The sequence below is a fragment of the Homarus americanus genome, unplaced genomic scaffold (genome assembly GCF_018991925.1).
Source record: "Homarus americanus isolate GMGI-L3 unplaced genomic scaffold, GMGI_Hamer_2.0 scaffold43895, whole genome shotgun sequence".
NCBI classification, from domain to species: Eukaryota; Metazoa; Arthropoda; class Malacostraca; order Decapoda; family Nephropidae; genus Homarus; species Homarus americanus.
Genome location: NW_024738072.1, coordinates 307,031 through 329,896, shown reverse-complemented (window position 1 = coordinate 329,896; position 22,866 = coordinate 307,031). Strand labels below are relative to the sequence as shown.

Below are 22,866 nucleotides of genomic sequence, written 5' to 3'. Positions count from 1 at the left end.
ATGGAAAATATTGAAGAAAACAAATCATTCATTCAACTGAAAAAAAAATGGAATATCAATGTTAGGCTGAGCCGCTGTAGCACTCGGGTCGCAATAATTCAGGGAGGAATGGTACAATTGTTGTACTGGTCCGCATAATACACCCGTATGTTAAGCTTATGGTAAGTAATAATACATTATGGTCGATTATCCCATAACAACCCAAGAACCTGGAGTAACTATGCTAACAAATGCTTATTGACATCAAAGCTATTTAACATGCAAGAACATTCCGGCACAATTTGTTGATTCTCCTTTTAGAATAGTTTACTGATATACCCGAAATACTGAATGATTTTAATTCTGTTTTTGCAGTGAATATGTGTAGTACCGCGCTGCACTAACCTTGCAAGTGGAGTGGACATCCAACATTTTCAAATTGTGTTATTCTTGCGTCCCGTGAACACAGTGAGCTTAACTCCCTCTTCTTTACGAAAGTTCATTACTCCTTCATAGAATTCTTGTACAGTCGCCTACACTTTTACCTGGGACTGTGATTGGCTCGTTTTGTAAGATGTGGCAACTCTGTCTATTGCTTATCTAGTGTCCTTAGTCTAGCTGCAATTACCAGATTCCTTAGTGCCACATCTCATAAAACGCGCCAACCACCGTACCAGGTGTAAGTGCGGGCGACTGTACACCTTCATCTAAGCAGCTTGATGTTGGGGTATCGTCATAAAGAATAAATTGCACACTCACTTTGTTATCAGATACAACAGTTATTACACCTCCTATACATGACACTCAAGTAACAATTTTTAGGATTTTATTTCGAACTTAATTTTGGTTTTCTTTGCACTCTAATAAATCTAATCCCCTAAATCCAACTTAATCTACCCAACATTATTTAAATTAACTCATAATTAAGAGTGTTAGATTTGGTTAGGTTAAGTTAGGTTACGTTAGGATAGGTTAAGTTAGGTTACGTTAGGATAGGTTAAGTTAGGTTACGTTAGGATAGGTTAAGTTAGGTTACGTTAGGATAGCTTAAGTTAGGTTACGTTAGGATAGGTTACGTTACGTTAGGTTAGATAACTTAAGTTTTGTTATGTCAAAAAGTCAATTTACATTAAAAGTATAAGTATTTTGTAGACAAGAGCTCTATAACCGCCAGTATAAGGAGCATTAACCTCTCTGAGTCTCATAACTTATCGCACCAATTATTACCATTAGTGTCTGGTGTTGAGAGTTATACTGCTTTGGGTAGCCAGGGGTCAGCACCTCATGACACCACAAACAAGGGAATGCAATTAAGTGAACACAAACAAGAGAACACAAGAGAGTACAAGAGAACACAAACAAGAGAACACAAGAGAGTAAGAACAACATACCCTAGCCTGAACCCTTCCACCTTAGCCCACCTCTTCCCAAGCTGTACTCTACCCTAGTCCACCCCTACCCTAGCCCACCCCTTCCCTAGCTGTACTCCACCCTAGCCCACCCCTCCCTCTAACCCACCCTCACCCTAGCCCACCCTCACCCTAGCCCACCCTCACTCTAGCCCACCCCTTCCTTAGCTGTACTCTACCCTAGTCCACCCCTCCCTCTAACCCACCCTCTCCCTAGCCCACCCTCACCCAAAGCCCACCCCCTTCCCTAACTGTACTCGACCCTAGCCTACCTCTACCCTGGCGTAGTTTACCATCACTGGAGTTCACATAATATCCTAAACGCCCCCACATAACATGACTAGGAATTCACCAAGTCGAGAGGGCCGAATACCAACATTTTTTACTGCCTAATTCACATTACGTTTTTCTCCACCCACCAAATGTTTCAAGTTTAATGTGTAATGCGAGGTAGTGGGCCTCCAATTTACTCCCCGATTTTTTTTTTTATACTTGTGCGTCGGGCTGAGCTGTCCTAACCAGACCGGGAGAAGGGGGGGGGGTGTATCCACCCAACCTATATTTGAAGTTATCCAGAGTGTTCGAGTTAATGATGATGTTTGGTTAACTTGTTTCACTCATCCACTACTCTATTTCCAAGCTAGTGTTTACCTATCTAGCGCCTAAATCTAGATTTGTCTAATTTAATATCATTGCTACTAGTTCGTTCCTGGTTGGATAATATAAGTACCATTGTTATATCACCTTTGTTTGACCCTTACCTTCCTTTTATACAAGTCAATCATATCGCCCCTCACTAAATATTCATTGCAATTAACAACCGTATTCCCAATACATTGCACTCTACATTTTTATATGGTACACACAGAGGCCTATAAATGTTGGATGGGTTCATTGTCAGTGCAATGTTATCCAATTTATAGCACAAAATAATACAATATTAGCATTACAATTGTTTGCAAAATATACATATCTATGAATGGGAAGATATTGTACTTAATCTAAACTCGTTTCCTTGAGCGCGTATTTATATCACCGTTTATGATAAATATTAAAAATTTTCTAACATCCTCTCTGAAATGCCAATGCCTTGAAATCATGTACGTTTTGATAGTCCAGATATTTAACATTATTTTAGATAATACCAGATCTGCTTACCAATAATTGTGAACACATTTAGTTTTAATTTTCTATGAACCAATTAGTTAAGAGTATAGAAGAGAGGCGTGGCTTACGGGCCAGGTTAGCGTGAAAATACTGTTGTTTGATATTCGGCGTTGCTAGATCACTTAAACCACAACAATTCAGAGCAGAAGTACTGTGTTCCTCGACAGTGCAGTACTCTAATGGCACCTGGACACACCTAGACTTCGTAACTGACCATTACTGATAACGATGCAAAGAGTGGGGGGGAGGGGGGGGGGGACGGCAGAGGTGAAAATAACTGAATTGTAATCTAGGAATAGAATTATCGTACTTTTTGATAAACGAGAAGATAATGATAAGTGTAGGAGTCACCGGTACGTCCCCACCTGAATTACTGACGGAGGCCACACCTACACGGAGACACCATCCCTGTGAACATTACAAAATGACCACAATCTCGAATATTCAGATTGGCTAAAGGCTTTGGGGCTGACAACTCCCCAAACGAGACACGACAAGTCATATTTCACGCTGTCACTTATAATCCTGGACAAAATGGAAAGTATTATAACCCCCAACCATTTGTTCATGTAAAAAAATCCGTTGATTCAAGCCGGCCGTGTTGTCGTGCAGAGCAGATATAAGTAAACTCTTCTTCGCTCAGAGACACAATACATGTGGAGGCCATTGTTGTAGGTGGTTACTGTAGGTGAGGGCAGTGCTTCACGTGTTCCTTTAATGTGAACGTATACACCCGGTGTCCCGGATGATATTGTTACTCTAAAAATCGTTATGTTTATTTCACGTAATAATAATGCGGTCAAAACTTTTAAGACATGTCATGTCTTTTTTGAGGTTCAATTATATGAAAATAAAAATTCAATGATTTCAATTTATTCAAATCACACACACACACACACACACACACACACACATATATATATATATATATATATATATATATATATATATATATATATATATATATATATATATATATATATATATATATATATATATATATATATATACACAAATTCGACTTCCTATATATTTTTCCCATAAAATGACAAGAGCCAAGGGTAACACACTGTCCACTCAAACGCTCCAACATTTAAAGACTGTCAAGTGAATGAGAAAATATGGACGGCAGCTAAAAATCGTCCGAGAATTTTACGTGTTCTTGTCTGTTGACATTTGTTTTTGAATTATGTAAGTTTGGTCGGGATGGAGTGTGGATTTACGAAATGAATTCCAGTTGGACTACCAGTGAAATATTCCAAAACAAAACACAACTACGTCAGCTATAACAAGAACATATAAATCTCTCACAACAACTACGTTTAACTTTGTCCTCTGTTCAGGAAAATGCTTACCTCCTGACAATGTAATTATCGAGTATGTCTTAGTAAGTTGCGTCGTCTTCAACGTTTGCTTAACCTTATGAGTGATTCTCTATACTGAAAGATTCGTGGACGTATTTTATCCCTCACTTAAGATGCAAGAACGTACTGGCACAGTAGGATAGCGGACCAAAAAGTTCTCTGCAACTATAATATATAAACTATTATTATCCACGAATAAGAGATTTTTGTTTGTTTCTTAAATAACTTAAAGTAACGTATCTTTCCCAAACCTAATGTAACCTCTTTAAAATTAACCTTATCTTATCTAATTAAATCTCACCTAACCTAACCTAACACCTGTCTCCATTATTAAGGCATCTGGTTAAGGGAAATAAACAAATACGAGTGAGTGAGTGAGTTAATGAATAAGTGAATGGGTGAGTAAATGAGTGAGTAAGTGAGTGAATGAATGAGTAAAAGAACGAGTAAATGAGTGAGTAAGTGAGTGAATGAATGAGTAAAAGAACGAGTAAATGAGTGAGTAAGAAGGAATGAATGAAAAAGAACGAGTAAGGAGAGTGAGATTGAATGAATAAGTGAATGGGTGAGTAAATGAGTGAGTAAGTGAGTGAATGAATGAGTAAAAGAACGAGTAAATGAGTGAGTAAGTGAGTGAATGAATGAGTAAAAGAACGAGTAAATGAGTGAGTGATTGAATGAATGAGTGAATGATTGAATGACTCAGATTCGAAACGCTCGCCTTGGATCAACCTGATGTGTATTATAATAAACCCGGAAAAGACTAGAGTCATCACTTTCCGTTGATCATTTTATTTTCAGCAACTCGGTGTTTTTGTCGATGTCAGATAATCATACAGTCTCCTATAATCTCCTCTCGGTCTCCTATAACAGGGACAGCTGGGGACAGGTTAAAAAAGGATGGCATAAAACTCACCTCTTCCCTCCAGTTCATCAAGTAATCCGGAAATTAAACAAGATTATATTAGAATGACAGTAATGGTGAGACAACCCTCTTCTTGACCAAGCAGGATGTGTGTGTGTGTGTGTGTCGGGGAGGGTTTGTATGTATGTATGTATGTATGTATGTATGTATGTATGTATGTATGTATGTATGTATGTATGTATGTATGTATGTATGTATGTATGTATGTATGTATGTATGTATGTTTGTATGTATGTATGTATGTATGTATGTATGTATGTATACTAACACTTTCGGTACACAAAGAAGCAACAATCGACCGCTGGGTGAACTGGAAATGTCCGGGAAAATATACCTCAAAAAAAGCCCTTAAACTCTCCTGTACCTTCCATCTCCAAGGGAAGTCCTGCCCTATACTCCGACCCTCAACCCCAATCTCTCTCCTACCTTTCATCCCTACTAAAAGCCCTATCCACCCTACCTCTATCACGCACCCAACCACTACCCTCCACGGAGAGAATCGTCCCTCCTCCCCCCTCACCCCCACCATAATCCTCACATCAGGTAAAGTAAGTGAGGCTCTCCACCCATAAAGATGATTGAATGCCGATGGTCTGGGGACAACGTATTGGGCATAGTCAGAGAAGGTACATAATAGTGTACAGTAGTATATTTTATGTACTTCCATAGATGTGATAAAACACACACACACACACACACACACACACACACACACACACCATTTATGTAGACTTATTATGTAGAGAGAGAGAGAGAGGATGAGCACGTCACAATAACAATAAGTTTGAGTGACTGCAGGACAGAGGAGGTGAAGTGGGCCATTGTGGTAACCGAGGGTGATGATAACAGTGGTGTCTGGTGAAACTGTCCTCACCCTACTGTTGTTACCATCACACACACACACACACACACACACACACACACACACACACACACACAATAACTCGAAGAGCGAAGTGCTTCAGTAACTCTCACATTCACTCACTTCACCATACACATCAAGACTCTGAAACTTGACCTAAGAGCATAGACGTTTTCTCATTCATGCGGGAGCTAGGTGAACACGTTCGGGGGCTAGGTGAACACGTTCGGGTGCTAGGTGAACACGTTCGGGGGCTAGGTGAACACGTTCGGGTGCTAGGTGAACACGTTCGGGGCTAGGTGAACACGTTCGGGGGCTAGGTGAACACGTTCGGTTCACCTAGCCCCCGAACGATTGAGAAAACGGCTGAATATCATCACAGGGGTTACGGACTCCGGCAGGGTGTCAGGTATCGGGGATCATTTCCTTATGCCAGAAACTCATCTGTGGAGTGAGTTACAACGCCTAACCTTTTATCGTTATTAAGAATGTCCTCAGTGATTCCATGCTGCTAGAAATTCATTTATAGGTCAAATATTAGTGTAGACGTCAACTATGCCCCTTAATACAACCCTCCTGGACCAATACACTCTACAGAACTGGGCGACAGTCAATCAATTTACCATCAGTCACGGTAAACCAGTTGTCACGATCATTAATACATCAAACAACCTTGTCCCTCCTCGAATAGCAACGCACACCCTCTGTGTCAGATTTTTTATTGACAAACAACTGCACTGGAAATAACGTAACGTAACGTAACCTTATTTTAACCTAACCTGTTCTACCTTAACCTAAGCAAACCTAAACTCCCATCTCCAGTAGTAGAAGGGTGGTTAATTATCAGGTGAGGCTATCACATGAGACGCTGAGAACTCAAATCTAATAAATCTTCACACAATCTTGATACTCCCAAACAACTCACATGACTGGCTCTATTTTATTAACTCTACTGTGTAACTTCTACTGGAGAAGTGTGGAAGAATATCTCAGTAATCAGCCTAACAAAATGGTCTCACCACACTGAGCCTTCCAACCTTCGTCTTCCATCACTAACTATCATCAGTCAATTTCATCCTTACCCCAGATGCCTGTTACCACCCACCTGCTGTTCCTTCCTCCGTTGCCACCAATCCTACATATCAAACCAAAGAGCTATCCATTCTACTGTCGGCATCATTACCAACAATATCTGATTTACCATTCTCTAAAATTCTTTGTACAAGAACATAAGAATGGAGGAAACTGCAGCGGGCCTATGGCACATACTGGGCAGTCCCGTTTACACCCAACCCCTATTGCTCCTATATCCATCCAACCTATGTTTGAAGCTACCCAGCGTGTTCGAATAATGATGATGTTTGGTAACTTGTTCCACTCATCCACTACTTTATTTCTAAACTAATGTTTCCATATTTCGCGCCTAAATGCAAATTTGTCTAATTTAAAACCATTGCTACGAGTTCGCTTCTGATTGGATAGTTTAAGTTCATTTGTTATATCACCTCTGTTTAGCCCTGACTTCCATTTATACACATCAATCATATCGCCCCTCACTCTACGTCTCTCTAGGGAGTGCAAATTCAGGGTTCCTAATGCCCGGGATTAGTCTTGTCTCTCCGAACTGAACTGCATACTCCCAGTGAGGTCTCACAAGCGCAATATATAGTTTAAGGATAACCTCGTTAGTCTTGTAACTAACAGTCCTTTGTATTAATCCAAGTACTTTGTTAGCCTTGTTTCGAGCAAATACGCATTATTATCTTGGTTTAAGATTCCTACTTATCGTTTCCCCTAAATAGCTGTTATTTCCTGTTTCTCAACCATAAAAGCAAAATTCATATATGCATAAGAAATAGTTTATTATTATTATTATTATTATTATTATTATTATTATTATTATTATTATTATTATTATTATTATTATTATTATTATTATTATTATTATTATTATTATTATTATTATTATTATTATTATTATTATTATTATTATTATTATTATTATTATCATTATTATTATTATTATTATTATCATCTTTTTATCACTATTCTTATCATCATTATCACAGAAACGGGAGATTTCTGGTGATAAAGAAAATCATTTCTTCTCCACTACACAAATACTATCAAAGGAGCCTCGTCGACCAACAGCCTCTGAGGTGGAAGATTCGAACCCACAAACCGGAAAAAGAAATGAACCTCCACCAATTAAACCCACAACCCACACACACGACCAACAACAGCATAAAGCAGTGTCTGTGTGTTTCTTTGTGTGTGTGTGTGTTTGTGTGTGTGTGTGTGTCTACCACCTCCCCACACTGTCTACCACCTCCCCACACTGTCTACAACCTTCCCACTGTCTACCACCTTCCCACACTGTCTACCACCTCCCTACACTGTCTACCACCCTCCCACCTGTCTACAACCTTCCCACACTGTCTACCACCTTCCCACCTGTCTACCACACTGTCTACCACCTCCCACACTGTCTACCACCTCCCACACTGTCTACAACCTTCCCACACTGTCTACCACCTTCCCCACTCTCTACCACCTCCCCACTGTCTACCACCTCCCCACACTGTCTGCCCACCGCCCCACTGTCTACCACCTTCCCACACTGTCTACCATCTCCCCACACTGTCTCCCACCGTCTACCACACCACCTCCCCACACTGTCTACCACCTTCCCCACTGTCTACACCTCCCCACACTGTCTACCACCTTCCCACACTGTCTACACTGTCTACCACCTCCCACACTGTCTACCACCTCCCACACTGTCTACCACCTTCCCACACTGTCTACCACCTCCCTACACTGTCTACCACCTGTCTACCACTGTCTACCACCTTCCCACTGTCTACCACACCTCCCCACACTGTCTACCACCTTCCCCACTGTCTACCATGTCTACCAACCACCTCCCACCTGTCTACCACCTCCACACTCCCCTGAATCCCTTCGTCAGCCAGCAGGAATTAGGGATTCATATTCAGTAATTGAGATCGGGCTTGACTCGCCTTGATTAGAAAAATTTGCATCTGTCTCAAAAGATCTGAATAGAACTTTGACATTCTTGATGATTAAATGTTCCTGGCCTGATGTGTGTGTGTGTGTGTGTGTGTGTGTGTGTGTGTGTGTGTGTGTGTGTCATCATCCATCATCACCAACCAGGGATCTGCTGTTTACATTAAGATCATCGTCAAGCTAATCTTTCCTGTAACCAGTTGGAACAAGGCCATTAAACACGCACATCCTAAATATCATCCCTTCTATCAACCATAAACACCTTCATTTAATGCTAAAAAAAAAACCCCGAGAAGAATGGGATATACAACCAGACAGACTAGTCAGACAATGCTCAATAAAGACCTCTCTGGTGGGTGTACGGAAGGTCCTGTACACGGGATCTTTACTGTACTCGTTTTAGTCTTTCACGGCGGTCCTGTAATCGTAAAGGAAATGATAGCGTTGGTAGAATGAAGACCTAAATAGGGCTTTGTTAGTGACTCTGCATTTACCCGTCTTGGTATGTTAACCTGTTGACAGAGAGAAGTACTTAAGACACCGATGTGAAGATGAATGTTGGTCTAGTTTTAGCGTTTTAAGCCGCCGAGCAAACCTACAGGAAATCACAGTGTTAGTCTCCAATGAAGATATTTGTGGGTGAATCATTTACGTCTTGGTATGTTAACCTGTTGATACAGTGACGAACTAAACTCAGCGGCTCTGAGCTGGAGTTTCTACCTTTTGGCTGAACCGTCTGGTGACTAATAAACAAGGAGATTAGCGCGGTGTACTCTAGGTATTGACGGCAGAGACGGACTCAAATGGTGGGTAAAATAATGACTTCAAGATGACGTGACAGTGACTTATGACAGCTAGACGTGACGCATGACAACAAACCATGACAATAGACAATTAAGAATGACCCCTGATTGTGTATTTTCTTGTCCTGACCTTCTTACACAGGCCGTTCTCCCGTTAGTTATCGTTCTCAAGTACAAAAAGAATATTTTTTCAACATAATTCCATCCTCCAATTTGTTTAATCTCGTAAGGTGTATTTCTGGTTGAATAGTTTATCTCGATATTTTGACGAAAATTTCTACCAAATCGGAAAAATTTATATCACTAAAACCAAAGACAAAAACAAGCATATCGCCTTGTAATGTTCACTGACAATACTAGATCTCTTAGAAATATAAATTACAAGGCAATATAGAAAGACGTAATGGAGAAATACTGCCTTGAAAATTTAGAAAGGGGTGAGAAAGGGTATAAAGGGTTGAGAAAATTGAAAGGGTAGAAGAGGGTAATGGGGCTAGAACTGATGTACTTATGGTCCGTGATTCATGACAGGAACATCATAACAATCGACCAAAATTAAAAGCACCTACACCTTAAACCGGAATCCTCCCTTGGGGGACGCCAATGGTGAGTGACTGAAAAGTGGAGACAGCCCCTCGGAAGCATACGGCTTGACGTCGGTCACTGAGGAAGTCTGTAAGCTATGGTATAAGACTTCTCCGAAACCCGAGGTCAATAGCTTTGTTGATGATTAAATTGTGGTCGACTGGGTCAAATGCCTTGGTGAAGTCAATGAAGGCGACAGCCACAGAAGTCTTTCGTTATTCCAGATAGCGGTATATGTAGTCGAGAAAGCTGACAAGACAATGAGTCATGAAGGAAGTTTTCCTTTTGCCAAATTACTGAGGATCTACGGTGCATGCATTATCAGCATAGACCCAGTCTGTCAGGGGTCTTTGACAGGAAGGGGTAAAATTAGTTTAAGATTGTAAATAATCTAAATTGTATTGGATTGCACTGAAACTGTATAATAAATAAGGATATGGTGATGTTTAAGGGAAAAATATCCCTGGCAGGAGAGGCTAGTGTACATAATATAAAATTCTACTCCTTAAGTCAGAACAGAAACTGCGAAAATATGAGTAACCAACACAATCATGTTTGTTGATTACGAACACTAAATTAAATTCATGAGTTACAATAAATAATATCTAGCTACATAATCTCTACAGAAAAACTAATAATTACTCATTAGATATTGCATATTTGTTAGTAATAAATCAATATGAAAATAATTTATTATTATAGTTTAATGATTAATTGAGTAATTGGTATCCTCGACTGACGTCAGTGTAAAATGACAGGAGGCTCGGAGAAACTCGAGAGGGGGGTAGCCGACTAGCCGCTAGCAGACTCAGTGCTGAACCAGCCGAAGTGAAAGAAACACGGAGTTCTTTCACAGACAGTTTGTTTACTATAGTGAGTGAATAATATCTACCAGCACCGCTCAAAGGCGAATAAGCTTGGTATAAGGGTTTATGAGTTCATACCCTGTACTTAGTTAATAATTACAGTCCATCTATGAATTTTATTTATGGCCATAGATAGATTCGTAGAAAACGAGGTGGTTCGTTACACTGAAACTTGAATCTTCGATGTATCCTTACGACGCAAGTTAATTTAAAATAAATTTGTTGTACGGCGGAGGGAGATGTGTACCATATTCGGCGAGCTTCAGTGTATTGGTACGGTCTGTCAGGAGTGAGTTTCTCTGGTTTTCTACTGGCGGTGATAGTCTTGACGAGCTTCTGTTTATGACGTCTTTATCTATGGCTATGAACAAGGAATATGTTTCGTGATTTTTAGTAGTGCAATAACACTACCATAAGGATATCCGTTCCCTCGCTTTAAGCTGTAGGAGTACTTCACTGGTTGACGTCTGTTAATATTTGTATAGTCGTAAACACCGCGGTAGTCCTTGTCTCTGGTACCTTGAGGGTCGACCACACAGTACCCTGGTCTAGTGCCACACTGCTCACTGGCGATTTGCTTGAATTACGTTTAATTTTGTTATTTTCCTTGGAATGCACTGATCACTTGAATGTTTTGCTGATCAATAACGGTGTTGTGAGGTTAGTAAGGAATTGGGGTGGAGTAGAGGAGCAGGTCCAAACAAACCTGGCCAGGCTGCCTACAGGACACGTCTTGTCTCACTGATGACTGACTGGTGTGTGTGTGTGTGTGTGTGTGTGTGTGTGTGTGTGTGTGTGTGTGTGTGTGTGTGTGTGTGTGTGTGTGTGTGTATTAACCTGGGAGTGATATGACGAATCTACAGTACTGAAAACTCTGGTCAGATAATCATTGTTTATTGCCTCTGGTCTTCTTGCTGCACCACACACTGCCTACGGATGACAGTAGTGTTCCATCTAGCTTACATAATAGTAGCCATCTTTTTCTCCCTAAAATAATGCCTGGATTTAAACAGGAATCCGAGCAACACTGGTGGGCGGTTAAACTACTTAATATAAAAGTCAATGCTTTTCTTGCGGCTAAATAGTAATTTTTATTTCATCAACAGTTCTACGGAAAAAAATACAAAATAAATACTGTACGTACCAATATATTTTCTAAGAATGAATTTTTTTCTATATATCTCTACTTTAATTAGATATCTATGACCCCTGAATAACTTTATATTTTTTATTAATATTTATTCTTCCTTAATTGTTATTGAATGGAGTACAAGAAACACAACATAAATATAAATATAAGAATCAAGTTATCTGTGTGTTAACCTGTTTATATGACATTTCAGGGTAAATCAGTAGGGACCTGAGTGCTTAATGAGTCAATTAAATACTAGCCAGTCACAACACACCACCTCTCTCTCTCTCTCTCTCTCTCTTCTGTACTTCACGTTATTAGACAAAAATCACTCCAGAAATAAACTGAAAATATTTTTGGGGGTTTCTAAAAGTCTATTCTTGAAAAAAAAAAAGATAAAAGTTACGTTGTTTAAGGTGGCAGATGAGTTAACTCATTTTAATGTGTTTTGTTAAGTGGTGAAAACTCTTGCCTGGGAGCAGCTGTGAAGGAAGACTGTTTCTTTTATTTTTTTTAGTTAGTATGTTTAGTTGACCTTCGTTTATAATTTTTATCCCTCAGATTAAAGGAGAAAACACTTGGTGGAGAGTGACTATAAAACATACATGTCATTTCTGATTTTATTTGAATTTATTCCCTCCGAATAAAAAGAAAAGTAATACATATTACCTCGCGTGTCATAATCTTACATCTATTTTTAACATAAACTCTGCACTAATTCGTTTCAGCGTTATACATATAGTCAACAGGTACGATTAGGTAAATGTATCATTGAAGGAGAGGTCCACTGGGTACAAATTGTTCCACTATTGATTAACACGACTGAGAATAGAAGGTCCATTGGTTGTGACTTAGGTGAGAAGAGAGGCAATCTCGAGGAATAGTCGGCGCTACCTCAGTACATACCTGTGTGAATTACCTGTGGCTGGCTACCTACCTCCTCTCACTTGGTCAACACACACACACACACACTCACACACACACACACTCACACACACACACATACACAACGTAAATTCGTTTGACCTTTGACAGTTTTTACTAGTGTCTAAGTCCGAGTAGTCTTGACTGGTAATTGTTCTATCTTCCGGGTCACATCTGTCACCAAAGTCAAGCTTCATACACACACTCTCCTCCTAATTCTTCTTTAAAAGTTGAGAAGGGATGATTTACTGTATAGTCTTGTCTCGTGTTTTAGTTTGATACATTTGGAAGAATCCCTTCAGGTTTGTCGCCGCCTCCCTTCCTGCTTCCAGTATAATATTCGTCTTTGCTTTTCTTATCTCTGTTTTAACCTTACTGGCCAATACCTTATAATATCTATTCATGTATTTACTTATCCTGAGAGCACTGCTTGTACTCTCTTCACACTCCTCCATACTAACACACTCTCTCACCCACACACTCCTCCATACTAACACACTCTCTCACCCACACACTCCTCCATACTAACACACTCTCACCCACACACTCCTCCATACTAACACACTCTCTCACCCACACACTCCTCCATACTAACACACTCTCTCACCCACACACTCCTCCATACTAACACACTCTCACCCACACACTCCTCCATACTAACACACTCTCTCACCCACACACTCCTCCATACTAACACACTCTCTCACCCACACACTCCTCCATACTAACACACTCTCACCCACACACTCCTCCATACTAACACACTCTCTCACCCACACACTCCTCCATACTAACACTCTCTCACCCACACTCTCCTCCCTTCTCACCTATTCCCTCCCCTACTCAACCCTTCTAGCAAAGACCTTGAAATCCGGTTCATATAAGCTAACTTATTAACTATCGTGTCACACAATGAAGGTGTTGACAGCTCGCTGACAAATTAATCTTCTGTTGGAATTTCAGAAAAAAAAAGTTATTGCGGCAATTTCATTTCCATTATTCGAGTAATTAATTCAGGTAATTGTGCACAAAGGACTGGGCGTATTAAACAGTGAGTGTTATAAAGTTTGGGTGATGTAATCAATTACAATGTTTTATGAACCGATGAACATTATGGAGTCCCCACCACTATTTATAAATGATTCTTGTTTAATAATTTTTTTTTAGTCGCTGTTTTGGTAATGTAAATAAATGTTCCAATGGTTAAAGTTTATCAACACCGCTCACTCTAAGTCTTTTTTGGGGGTCAACGCTAAAGAACAACTATTCTCAATAAAGGGAAAACAATTGATGGTTGTTGTTTAAAGCATTAGTTGATTGATCAGTTCTTTAAGCATCGTTCAGTAAGCCTTAAGGAGATTCTCTACAATACAAAAAGGTTTAGAAAGAGGAGAATTTTTTTTTCATAATGATTGTGTTTTAATTAATTCATATCTCAGCGGTCAAGGTCTTTAAACACGGTCTTGAAAATAATGAAATATATTGTTTTGTTTTGTTGATTACGTTAACAAAATTATTGTATCTAGACAGTTTGTGTTTACATTTTGGTAATTAAGATTTTTGTATATTTTATTTTCATTTAAAAGCTTTCTCTATTAATGTAGCTATTCACCAGGTAACAAATGTAACTTCACCCAGGTAACACTATAACTTCACCCAGGTAACACTATAACTTCACCCAGGTAACACTATAACTTCACCCAGGTAACACTATAACTTCACCCAGATAACACAATAACTTCACCCAGGTAACACTATAACTTCACCCAGGTAACACTATAACTTCACCCAGGTAACACTATAACTTCACCCAGGTAACACTATAATCACCCAGTAACACTATAACTTCACCCAGGTAACACTATAACTTCACCCAGGTAACACTATAACTTCACCCAGGTAACACTATAACTTCACCCAGATAACACAATAACTTCACCCAGGTAACACTATAACTTCACCCAGGTAACACTATAACTTCACCCAGGTAACACTATAACTTCACCCAGGTAACACTATAACTTCACCCAGGTAACACTATAACTTCCCCCAGATAACACAATAACTTCACCCAGGTAACACTATAACTTCACCCAGGTAACACTATAACTTCACCCAGATAACACTATAACTTCACCCAGGTAACACTATAACTTCACCAAGATCTCTCTCCCCTTTTTCACCTGTATAAAGAAGATTATCAGGTAGCGTATAACAACAGTTCGTGTCTGTTAGTGGCTGAACGAATACATTTCTTCTTCTTTCTTCTAGTAAACAATCAGCAAAAGAAAAACGAGGGAAACGTCTTCCATTAACTTAAGATTGTTTTGAGTTTTGGTAAAGCATTTTATTTTATTCTTTTGCCTATCCTTTTATTACTTTCAGACGGTATTACATTTGGCTATCAAACTTGAGAGATACTGATCAGACTCTTTGAAACTATTTACCTGACTTGGTAGCTGATGCCGTCCCTTTACTCTATGTTCGACAGGTTGATTGACTCCGGAGTTGTCGGTCCTTGGTGTTTATATAGACGGAGAGGAGAAGGAAACAGTAATGCTGATAGGTGGCGCTGTGTCCTGAACCCGTGTGTGTGTGTGTGTGTGTGTGTGTGTGTGTGTGTGTGTGTGTGTGTTACCCCTACACCTAAATAATCGTCCGTCACACGTACAAGGAGAGACTAACGTACTATCCATTTACCTATGTCATAAATAGCCGGGTCTTCCGCTAACCAAGAGCCAACAATAGCTCCCCTGCCCACCACTAATACCCATGATTACCATAATTTGGTCTCAACTGCGTCAAAAAAGAAAAATCAAACAAAATGTCACCGTCTATTTTGGACCTCAGGTAATGTGAGTTATTTTAAAACTTTTTTTTTTTTTACTTAATAGAGAAAGATTGGGTGGACAGTGACCCGGAGGGGGGGGGAGTGGTGTGATATGGCAGTAAACATAATTAAAACAAGATTACTCACCTCCTTCTTTGTTTTGACTGAACTGACTGTGTGAACTGGTCTTTCGATTCTGTCATGTTATTGAAAACTGCCAACTCTATCTTGTATGTGACAAGTTTAACTGTTTTATCTTTCAATATCGTATAATTGGAGGTTTTTTTTGGTGACATACATACAGTACATACATACATACATACATATATACATACATACATACATACATACATACATTTTCATACATACATACATACATACATACATTCCCCATACAGTACATACATACATACATACATATATACATACATACATACATACATACATACATTTTCATAAACTTACCCACACTTCCCCTACAGGAACAGTAAGGGACTAACTATATGAGTATATATGATTCTACCTGAGTTTTAATTAATTTATTACTGCCCACTGGAGGTACAGTATAACACCACCTGGTCAACTGCACCTGGAAGTGATTCATAAACAATTCAGTTCACACAAGCAAAGTGTAATCAGGTTAGTGTCCCTCAGTAAATAGTGACTCCTCGTGGTAGGTCTGTGACAGTGGGAGGATCAAAGCAATCTTCCAATGCCAGAGATTTATCAGATAGGTCTGTGCCATAGCCGCATGCGGGAGAAGACAACATAGTTCACTGACCGCAAGTCTACGGTGATCATCAACATCTAAGTGTCACTGAGTGTTTCCGAATGTAACTTAACGCACCTTAGTGTTCCCGAGTGTAACATAACGCACCTGAGTGTTCCCGAGTGTAACATAACGCACCTTAGTGTTCCCGAGTGTAACTTAACGCACCTGAGTGGAAGATAACACACTTGAATGTACTTGAATATAGTAAATAATACCAATGTGCACCTGCTTGTATCAAAAAAGTATCAGTTGTGCCTGAGTGTATGAGAGAGTAAGTATACCAGACTGTTTTAAAGAGTACTTAAGTGTACCTAGATGTATCAGAGTGTTCCTAAGTGTATTAACGACTAAATAAGTGTACCTGAGTGTATCTAAATATTGCTCAAATAAAACACTGTATATGTTTCTTTATTTTGATAATATAAGAAATATTTTCATCAATATCGGGCCTTAAATGATACTTCTAAAGTGAATTTTCTTCAATATTTCATACATCTCTAGAAATGTTTCGGCTAATAACTGTGTAGGTGTTATCTTGTAATCCACTACAGAACACTACAATATTGTGAAGCTTCTGACATTTAGTTTTATGAATTACATCCGGGTTCTGTTAATCATATATGAAAAATCCTTAATTCTTTTAACTTTTTTACTTTACTAATCAAGTTTTGTTTTTGTAATTTATTTAATCCATTTAACTCTTTTTGGTAATAATTTTCATCACTATTTGTTGTTGTTTTATTCATTTATGTAATTCTCTTGGTATTTGTTTTATGACGGGTGTTACGGCCGGGGTGATGCAACGCTCACTTCCTGTCCTGAGGGTCGCTGGTTCACCAAGCTGTAAATGGGTATCTACCTTTACAGTTGGACGAGTGGTGGTAGTCGAGTACTCTTTTTGTGTAGTAAAGTCTTAACACACAAGCCTGTGTGTGTGTGTCCAGTAGTATCAACATTGATTAACTCACCTGACAGACTGACTGACTTTAATACGAATAAATAGAAGAAAAACAATCTCTCTGTTACGCGAATTGGAGATATGAAATATCAATGAATGAAGTGGATAACAGGAATTATACAATTAATGAAAGTAATTACAGAACCAGGCCATATATATATAACTTTGATCGTCACAGTTTGCCCTCCCTGACACGTGTAACCTCCCACAACCGCCGTGGTGATGTATCGGTCGGATAAAATTTTTGGTTCTTGCCCGGACCACCCGGAGGTCGGTGGTCAATAGTAATAAGAAGGTCACAACCTGGGGACCCATCTAATGTGTGTGTACAGTTTCAGGTCTTTAACTACTTCTGTTTTGGAGACGTGGCTGGAACAGACAGACAGACAGACACCTCCTTTTATTATTATTATTATTATTATTATTATTATTATTATTATTATTATTAATATTATTATCGCCAACTAACATTTTATAATAAAAAATGTATGGACTATAATAAGCTTGTGGCCTGGAGGTACCCGACACCTCATTGTTCCAACAATAATTTAATGTTAATAATAATTACACATAATAGGAGTCAAGGGACCACCTCCTCTTACATGATGAACACACATTGGCGACAACCTGTACAGTGTACACGCATTTTTTTACGTGCGTAGAAAATACGCACACAGCTACATGTACGCGTATGCAATGTATACAAATGAGGGGCTGGTGCAAACTTGTTTAGAAGTGTGACGTACACATTTCCTTGTGTAAACGCACACACACACTGGGCCCTAAGACACTCCAGGTTGTGGATTCCACCAAGTACCTCGGCATCACTATATATAATATAACAAAATTTTCTGAAAAGTACATATCAGATTTCCCTGTTATCGTCTCAACATTTTTCGTTTTTCCTACGTCTGAGCTCATGAATATTTACACAACATTCATACTCTCTAAAGTCAGTTTTGCCTCTCCTGTTGGGTCTTATCCCTTAACCACTACACAACATGGACACCAACCGAGGGCCTTCACGACACTAGAAAGAGATGATCAGTGTATTGGCTCTCTCCACCATCTCTGATCACCTCATCTCTCAGTTTAGAACAAAGTTTCTAAGGATGATAAAATGTCACAATGTATTTTTCATGTTGGTTCCTGAAATGTTTGACTACTATATTGTTTTGCATTATTTGGGAGTCACCAGTCATTTTGTATCTGACATGAAGGTCCAAATTAGGTGATGATCATAAACACTGTCTTGACTACCTGAAGATTAGCCACCCCAGCATATCTTACCTTAAGATTAATCACCCTAACCTAACCTAACCCAACCCCAGGTAGCGCTCAGGTACTTAATCATCAGGTGAAATAAGCTGGGGAGGGTTAATCTTCAAGCGATCTCACTTTCTCGCGGAACACAGGCGACAAGGTGTGAAATTATTATCTGAAGTACAAAGAGAACTCCTTATTTACGTCTCATTTACGACAATATACGTCAGTGATCTAACGGCCGAGACATGATCAATCTCTCCCAGGAGCCACCATCTTGGTTCGCTCCACCGTGTACATGTAATTTGGGAACTTTAGGACTTACTGTCGACTTACATTTTCCTAACCGTATAGATCTGTTTTTCGACCAAATAGTAAAGATTTGAAAAAAGAAAAAAAATGAAGAGTGATTAAGGATATACTGCTTATAGAAATTGAGAGATAAATAAAGAGAAAAATCGATATATGCTGAACGGAATATATATGTGAATAACTAAGAGAAAAAATACCCGGTAAAGAATAAAAACGATTCCCGCGACCCACGATGAAAGGTTTAGTCTCTTAGGGGCTTCGCTTGGTCAAGGGTAAAGATGAGAGGTTCTTTTAAAGGCTTCAAAGGGTCCTTTCTTTTCGTGGTCGTCTGAGGAAGTTCACCTTTGGTACCTTTGTCCTCCAGTTGACCGGCAGATTAAATAATTTAGGTTCATAAACACACGAGGAAGGGAAACGAGACTAATATAATAATAACAACAACAACTACACTAATAATAATAAAACACTATGACAAAGACAGATTAACACCGGTAGTAGTAATGATGATAACATTAACAATCATAATAATACTGTACCCACTACTGCTACCATTATCTTCACGCCTGAGCAGTTGCTTCAAGTTTATAAGGGATTCATTCGTCCTAACTTGGAGTACTGCTCTCATATCTGGGATGGCTCTTCTGTTCATCTGTTAGATGGGGTGGAATCAATGGCATTTCGTCTTATTAACTCTCCTCCTTTAGTTGATAATCTTTCTTCCTTTTATCTTCGCCGGATGTCGGTCACACTAGAATAACCCGTTATAGTACAAGTACATTCTTCTTTCCTCACACAGCCAAACTGGGGAATGCTCTGCCTTCTTCCGTGTTTCCATACTCTTATAATCTGTCTCATTTTAAAAAGATGGTTTTTCCAGCATATTCGTGGTGTAGATTAATAGTCTTTTTCTCTTATATTTTCAGTTTCTTTTTACTCTTATTTTTTCGCCCCTAGGCCCCGGTGTGGGTCGGTGACCCGTGCCCAGGTGGGCTATTCCCCATAAAAAAAAAAATATGTCACCCATGTCTGTGGGTATGATGACCCCTTCCCGTAAATAACTTGAGAACGGGTTTGTGGAATAGGACTAAACTTGGCAGATTTGACCAACACATGACATGGTACACCTTTTAAACTTATGGTACAAATGATGTTATAATTAACTAGGTGTTGTTAAGGTTCACGCCAGGCATAAGACTGTCTTCAACGGTGAATCCATTAATATTTATTGTAACAGCGCCTGCTCATGTGTTGACCTCATTAGAGTTAACTGTTCTGTCTCTGCCTCGTATTTGTGCTCCTTAGGTCGACCATGAGCTAAGGCAGCATTTAATGGATGTCTAAATATAGTGCTTTTTTATATTGAATTTATTATATATGTTGTTAATAACGGAAAGTTACAGTGAGGTTTGTTAGTTATTTTGAATATTGTTGTTATTAAGTGCGTTACACCGAGACTATCTCCCCGTGGAGAGGGTTGTCAAGTACTTCTCTTGTATATTTCTTTTATTATTCGTCGAAAATTTACCTTAAAGTTTTGTCTACTTTACGGAGATGAAGTAACGATAACAGTGACACAAGGGAATAAGTAGGGAAGTAAGTTTTAGGCCTCCCATTCCTTCGTACCTGTAGCCTGGACCACCGGCTGACCACACCAACCAGCGGCTGTAACACATTTTACGTTTTATTTATTCTTAGATATAATTATCACAAAAAAATCAACACATTTAGTTTTTCTCATTCTGCTTCTTCAACACACACACACGCGCACACACACACACACACACACACACACACACACACACACGTACACACACACAGACACACGTACACACACACACACACAATGTTTCCCCGGGGTTATGACACTGAGGTGGATGGGAAGGACAAATTACACTTGCTGAAGAACGATGGCAACTGAGGTTATACTGTATAGCCAGCATTACACACACATTACTAATCGCGTGTTAAACTCTTCCGTGTGGCCAGTGTCGCTTAATTGCTGGTCTGGTCCGCTCGTTACCACCTAGGGGGCGTGGCACCCCCTAGCGAGCGACTGATTACCCTCCTCTTCTAAGGGGTGGGGAGGGGAGATGTGTTTGGCTAAGGGTTACCATTAAGGGAGGTGCTGTAATGGGGAGGAAGGAGGGAGAATAATTACAGGAGCTCTTAGGGGAGACTACAATAACGGGCTGAGTGACGACTTAATCGATGGAGGTAGACGAGGTGACTGTGGTGGCTGGTGACTGTGGTGACTGGTGACTGTGGCGGCTGGTAACTGTGGCGGCTGGTGACTGTGGCGGATGGTGACTGTGGCGGATGGTGACTGTGGCGGATGGTGACTGTGGTGACTGGTGACTGTGGCGGCTGGTGACTGTGGCGGCTGGTGACTGTGGCGGCTGGTGACCGTGGTGACCGGTGACTGTGGCGGCTGGTGACTGTGGCGGCCAGTGACTGTGGTGACTCAGTGACCGTGGCGGCCAGACTGTGGCGGCTGTAACTGTGGCGGCTGGTGACTGTGGTGACCAGACTGTGGTGGCTGGTGACTGTGGCGGCTAGTGACTGTGGCGGCTAGTGACTGTGGCGGCTGGTAAACTGTGGCGGCTGGTGACTGTGGTACTGGTGACTGTGGTGGCTGGTGACTGTGGTGACTGGTGACTGTGGTATGGTGACTGGAAGCGGCTGGTACCGTGGTGATCAGACTGTGGTGGCTGGTGACTGTGGCGGCTGGTGACTGAAGCGGCTGGTGACTGTGGTGACTGGGCGGCTGGTGACCGGTGACTGGGGCGGCTGGTGACTGAAGCGGCTGGTGACTGGTGGTGACTGGGGCACAGACTGTGGTGACTGGGGCGGCTAGTGATCAGGTGACTGGTGACTGTGGCGGCTGGTGACTGAAGTGGCTGGTGATCAGGTGACTGGTGACTGTGGCGGCTGGTGACTGAAGCAGTGCTGGTGACTGTGGTGACTGTGGCGGCTAGTGACTGTGGTATGGGTGACTGTGGTGACTGGTGACTGTGGCGGCTGGTGACTGGAAGAGGCTGGTGACTGTGGTGATTGTGGCGGCCAGTGACTGTGGTGGCTGGTGACTGTGGTGACTGGTGACTGTGGCGGCTGGGTGACTGAAGAGGCTGGTGACTGTGGTGACTGTGGCGGCTGGTGACTGTGGTGACTGGGGCGGCTAGTGACTGTGGTGACTGGTGACTCCGTGGCGGCTGGTGACTGAAGCGGCTGGTGACTGTGGTGATCAAAGTGCTGGTGACTGTGGCGGCTGGGTCATTATGGCTATATAAAACTTCTGAAAGTAGTTAATAATAATAATAATAATAATAATAATAATAATAATAATAATAATAATAATAATAATAATAATAATAATAATAATAATAATAATAATAGTAATAATAATAATAAAATTGTTCGTAGTTCAATAAAATACATCATCAAATAAAGAGTAACACAAACAGATTAAACACAAATGATAACACTTCCACAATTCATTATTAACTAATTTTGTGAAATTTTATAAAATGCCTCAGATTCAAATTTAATTAAATAGAAAATATAATTGAATTCATTACTGTAAATGGGTCAGAGATTTAGATAATTTTATTGACGTGGAACATAGGAACAGATAATTGGAGAGGATGCATGATGATTGTAGGGGTGGGTGGGTTGTTTGGAGGGGTGG

The 22,866-nt window shown here is 40.2% G+C and overlaps 1 protein-coding gene across 3 annotated transcripts in view; it reads left to right on the top strand.

The window, feature by feature from the left end:
* The window catches only part of LOC121873659, a 65,489-nt gene that overhangs the window by 20,515 nt on the left and 22,108 nt on the right, over positions 1 to 22,866 (top strand). The window lies entirely within an intron of this gene.